Genomic DNA, 6,000 nt, shown 5'->3' on the forward strand with positions numbered 1-6,000 from the left:
CTTCCTGCCCCCACCCGCCCCACTGGCTGAAAGTATTCTAGAGTGTTGAAAACTCTTAGTACTTCATGTTAGTTTTAATTACAGCTAAGGTTTCACACATTGGTTTTCATCACTGGATTGAAATGGAAATGTTATTAAATGAAATTATATATTAAACTACATTTAATTAAAGCTAAAATCTGCCTTTTATGAACGTTTGCTTTCCTTCCCTCGGTAGTTCAGTGACTGTTTTTCGATGATTCCAGACAGCTCGAGCTTTCTACTGGCCAGAGAGCCCTGAACTCCACTGTGGCCGACTTCAGAGCTTAAAACAGAGAACGTGTAACTTCAGCTTGTGCTCTCCCACCGTGTGCAGCACCACATTCTGCCTCCTGTGCCTCTCTGCTCTTGTTCCGCTGTGCTCCTCAGCTTTATGCCTTTCCTTTAACTTCCACAACCCTTTGTGTGTAACTTTCTTACGGAGTCAAAATTTTAAGATTTCTTCTTTGTTTGAAAAGCAGAACACAGAGAGAAGGACACACACTCACAGCATTTTCATCTTCTGCTTCACTTCTCAAATGGCCTCTGTGGGCAGAGCTGGGCTGGTCTGAAGCCGGGAGCCAGGTGCTACCTCCTGGTCTCCCACGTGGGTAAAAAGTGCCCACACACTTGCGCCATCTTCTGCTTTTTGCAGGCCATTAGCAGGGAGCAGCAGGGACACGAACCTGCACCCATAGGGGATGCGGATGCCACAGGCGGAAGCTTACTTAACCTGTTATGCCACAGCACGAGCCTCTGAGATCTAAAAGTTTAAATCTTGTATTCTACTTATCTCCACCTGCCCGTTCCTTTATTGTACTCTGCTTTTCCCCACGTGAGCTCAGACACACCTATAACGGATGTGAACGCATGTTGAATGAGATGCCGAGACTAAAACCAGAAATTACACTATACTTTCACCCCAGATGTGTTTTACTGCCGTTACCCAACTTCTCTCCCATAATTCCAATTATCAACTTGAAGCTAATTGTGGAGTAGGAGGATTTCTAGTACATTTCATCTCCAGCCGTTGGGCTCACTTGGGGAATTAATCAATGCATGCAAGATCTTCCTCTCTGTCTCTCTTCTTCTCTGTATATCTGCCTTTGCCAATATTTTTTTAAGTCTAAACACCCGTAAAATGCTTCACTAACAAGAGTTCACAAAAAGGTCAACCGTTAAAAGGCCACTCCGCACGCCCCAGGCTGCCTCCTGCCTCGGTGGGAAGGGAGGAGGAACAATCCCCACACGGGTTCTCTGGTGATGTTGGAAGGTTTCAGTGGCCTCCCCTCCATCACCCACTTCCATCACAGTGAAGTGTTCAGCCAAGCGCATACACACCAATCTCTTTAAGGACTGAGATGAGGGACAAGGCTTACCACTAAGCCCAGTGCCCACACCGGCTTAGATACTGTCAGAAACCCCCAAATTGTAGTAGAAAAGTGTTTCTTTTGCTGTCTCAGTGCTGTAACGCCTATAACACTCCCTTTTCTTTAAGACTAGAAAAAAAAAAAAAAACAGACCTATACTTCAGACACAGTTGGGCTTTTGCTGCCCCCCTAGAGAAAACATTTTAGTTTTCTGAAAGAGAAGGATGCTAATGACTTCTGGGGAAATTCAAACAAACTGCCTACTTATCTGCTTACTTTTTTTTAAGATTTATTTTTATTTTTATTGGAAAGTCACAGATACAGAGAGGAGGAAAGACAGAGAGAAGGAAGATCTTTCGTTCACTGATTCACTCCCAAGCAGCCACAACAGCTGGAGTTGCACCACTCCAAAGCCAGGAGCCGGGAGCTCTTCCAGGTCTCCCACACGGGTGCAGGGTCCCTTTGGGCCGTCCTCCACTGCTTTCCCAGGCCACAGGCAGGGAGCTGGACGGGAAGCGGGGCCGCCGGGTTAGAACTGGCGGCCATAAGGGAACCCAGCGCATGCAAGGTGAGGACTTAAGCTGCTGGGCCACTGCACCGGGCCGCAGCTGCTTACTTTTTAAAAACAAAAGCAGATGATGATTACTCAGAAAATCAACTGATCCCTTTATACATTCACAGCATGTGTGCGAAAAGGAGACCCTTCCACCTGTGTGGATTAAGCTGCCGCCTGGGAATGTCCGTGTCTTTCTGTTTAGAACTGGGCAACTGATGTCAAATATGGGAAAATAATAACTATGGGCTGAAGTGGGAGTTCACTCCACAAAGACAAATTTATTATTGTGCTGCATAATCTATGAAGATATAAAGCCACTGTGGGCCTTAGTATAGGCCATCCTAATTCTAAGTGGATTTCATAGGTAGTAGCACCAAATTCTCCAGCCAGACCAGAAAGCACAGCGATTGAATGGTCGGGCCGCTCACACTGCAACGAGAGTGAGCAGAGAGCTCCCCATCTGCTACTTGAACTAGAAACAGGAAAACTCCGACCCCTTGGAGAGCTCATCTCCACACAAGGGGCTTCAAAAGCAGAGGAAGGTCCTATCTTTTTTGGTAATTGCAAGCTTTACCCTTTCATTTTATTTCCTCTCAAACTATCTAGGCCCCTATATGAAAACTTGAACCACTCCATTTTATTTCAGAGAAAATTCATTAAACAGAAATGCAAATTTCCCCTGCTTAAATAATAAATTGCTGTCCTGCTATTCCCTTCCTCGCGAATGGGGTCAGAAAAGGAGCCAAGTAGCGTCGCCCCAGCCACCCAGACAAAGGTGTGGGGATGCCACGCGACCTGGCCACGCGTGCTTGCCCTTTTAGGTTCTGCTCCCACCTGAGCAACATTTCCAAGGCTATTTGTGCTCTTTCCTTTTCAATAAGGAGGAAAATGCCTTGTAATTAAAAAAACACAGAGTGACTTTTCCTACTGCTCCCACAAGCTTGCAATCCCTGGGTGTCTTTTGTCGTCTTTCAGTTTGCTACCACTAACCTTCACCACAGTAGTAACAGTAGCATCCACATTTGAAAATACTTCAGAATTCACGTTTCCCTGTTTTCATTTGCCCCCTAGAGCACCTGGCTTCGCAACTGTTTTTTCTGAGACCCAACTGCGTAACTCTTTCCAAGCAAAAATAACATAGAAAATTAATGCCAGCACATACTTGTCTGAAACAAAGCAGCGCTGGGGAGTGCTGGCAAAACAATTCGCTAAATTTCCCTCGCTGAACAGAGTTCTAAGTAGTGCAAGCAAACTCTCCCGGTTAACTACGGCGGGGTCTGCGAAGGCCGCCCCTCGCGCCTCGCCCACGCCAGCCGCTGCACCCCTCCAACCAAGTCCAGAAGAGTCCATGCGTGGCGCGTTGCCCAACAAGCCCACACCGCACCCCTCCCTTCTCTCCATATTTCTGTTCTTCAAAGAACAGTGTCCCAATCGCTTCTGGAACCGTAAGGTGCCCTACCAGCCGTAAAAAGCTCTTTTCCAAAAGGCCAGCCCCTGGGCCGCTTCAACAGCTGCCTTTGGCAGTTCTCTTGAGGTAACTTGGGAGTCATCCCGGGGAATCTGTCTGCGTTCGCAGGCAAAAACAGAATGGGAAGATGAGTTTATCTTGGTGTGAAATTTTTTGAAACCCGCCAAATACATGGGGTTTATGAGAAGTTCACGGCGATGAATATTCTGAAAACATTAAGCGCAGACCTCAAAATCTAATTGGGGAGTGAATTTCAAAATTTCAACATTTCGAATTTTAACATGTACAAACGGTTCAATTCGTTAAACACTGAAAAAAACGTTCCCACCCCCACCCCCGCAGGCACGCCAGCCACAGGATGCACTGTGCTTGGCCTCGTCCATGGCTGCCTGCCTGGCTTCCAACTCCGGCCACACAGAGCTCAGGACATTTAGAAGTTGCCCAAGAAGAGTCAACGGTGCCTCCTGCGCACCTCCTCATGGCTCCCAACAAGGACCTCCAAAATGCCAGGGCAGTCCACCTCACACTTACCAGTTACCGGACTCCCCCCGCCCTCCGCCAGCTCTGGCTCCTGGGACGCCTCCCGTGAAGAGGCAAAGGGGTTCTCGGTGGTCACCCAAAGACCTTTACCTCAAAGGTCTAACCTGCGTTAATGGGCCTTTACCTCAGAAGAGTTGTCCACAGACGCGTACCAGCCTGGAACACAGCAGTTCTCACGTGAGCCTTAGCGGGAGTTTCAGGGAAAACTAAGGGTGGGGGTGAGCAAGGATGGCTTGGGGAAGGGGGCGGGGGGAGTGTAAGAAGCCTGAAGCTGCCGATTCCTCAGACCCCTGTGGAAGACTTGAGAGGCAATGTCTGGCAACTCAACTCCCAGCGTGCATTGCCCAAGGGGCGAAGGGGGGGGGGGCTGCAGCCCGGGGACGAAGAGGAGAGTGACAAAAAGGCCTCCGTAAGAGGCAGAAAGTTACACTTCCCTCCGGGCTTGGGCCCCAGGCCTAATAGCTCCGTCTGCTCAGCACAGGATGCATAGTATGGCGCCCTCAAGATGGGACTGTTTTTGAGTCCTAATTGGTCTCTATTGAGGAGAGAAAGAAACTGGCAAAGGACTTCGCATTGAAAGGGTCATGGCAGCCTTGGGGAATGGGGCGGTGGGGGCTGGTTCAGGAACCTGTCCCTCAGGGTCCTGTTGTGTCTGAAGCCCCAGCCTTGGGCGGAGGGCAACCGCAAAGCGCCCCTGAAGGGCCATTACAGAAAACCAGTGGCCAGAGCTGCCACTCACGTCTACTGCCCCACCTTGCCTTTCCGGGAAACACGTTGCTACGCTTGGCTACTTATATTATACACGTCGCGACTTTGCCAGTCTCTTCCAACGGTTTATGGGCAAATTACTTCCCAGCTTTCTTCAGCCATCATTCCCAAGGTAAAGCATCCTCAGGGAGCAATAAATGTAATGGACAGGTTGCTTCTCAACCTGATCAATTTTGTGACAAATTGAAAAGACCTTCAAAGAGTTGAAACATTCAAAACTGATTTAGTTATGCCCCAGCACTAAATGTAAGGCAAAATAAAAAACCTAAATATTAATATCTTTAATGTTAAGCTTGGTTCACAGCAGTGAAAAGCCTTTCCTGCTCAGCCAAGGAGGGAATACAGAAGAAAGAGTCCTAACCTTTTGAATCTCCTACTCAGTCCTTGAGACTGAAAATTGGACCACTCTGAAGGTAGGCTTTGAATATATTATTTTCTCCATGTCAAAATTGGAAACTGGGACTGGTGTTGCTGGGCAGTAACTCAAGTTTCGGCCTGTGGCACCAACATCCCATCTGAGCATTGGTTCGTGTCCCAGCCACTCCACATCACATCCAGCTCTCTGCTTGTGGCTTGGGAAAGCTTCAGAGAACGGTTCAAGTGTTTGACTCCCTGTCACCCATTTGGGTGACCCAAATGGAATTCAAGACTCCTGGCTTCATCCTGACTTAGTCCTGGTAGCTGCACCTGCTTGAGAAGTGAACCAGCAGATGAAAGATGCCTCTTTCTCTATCTTTCCCTCTCTATGCCATTCTGCCTTTCAAGCAAATAAATCAATGTCATTTGAAATAGCCATTCTGATTTGTAGTTCTGTCACCAACCTTCGTGCATCACAAACTCTAATTATTGAAGTGTAAAAGTTTCAGCATGAGATTACATATGAAAGCAATTGGGAAGTGATAAAGCAAAAAGTTGTTTAGCTTAACTCCTCAACTGCAGTGTTCCATTGTGGAGCAAAGATACCAGGACCCACTTCCCTTTGCTCTCATTCACATCTTGACCTTCAGTAAATATCTTCCATTCTCTCGGTGGGAGATTACATACAAGGCGGTAATAACAGCACCAGTATTATGTAGAGTATACCATTTGTGTAGAGTAACTTCAAGCATGCGATCACTGCTAAGTTGTCAGAGACGACATCACAAATCTGTATTACTGCACGTAATGTTTGAGCCAACCTTCCTTGGAAACAAAGCAGGAGCGACAGCACCACCGGGCAGGGAGCATCTGGATGCAAGCAGAAATCCTGGCCGCTCTCTCCATCTCTCTGCCTTTCAAAC

Source organism: Ochotona curzoniae, unplaced genomic scaffold (genome assembly GCF_017591425.1).
Source record: "Ochotona curzoniae isolate NIBS_2020 unplaced genomic scaffold, NIBS_Ocur_1.0 scaffold_1852, whole genome shotgun sequence".
In the NCBI taxonomy this organism is placed as follows: Eukaryota; Metazoa; Chordata; class Mammalia; order Lagomorpha; family Ochotonidae; genus Ochotona; species Ochotona curzoniae.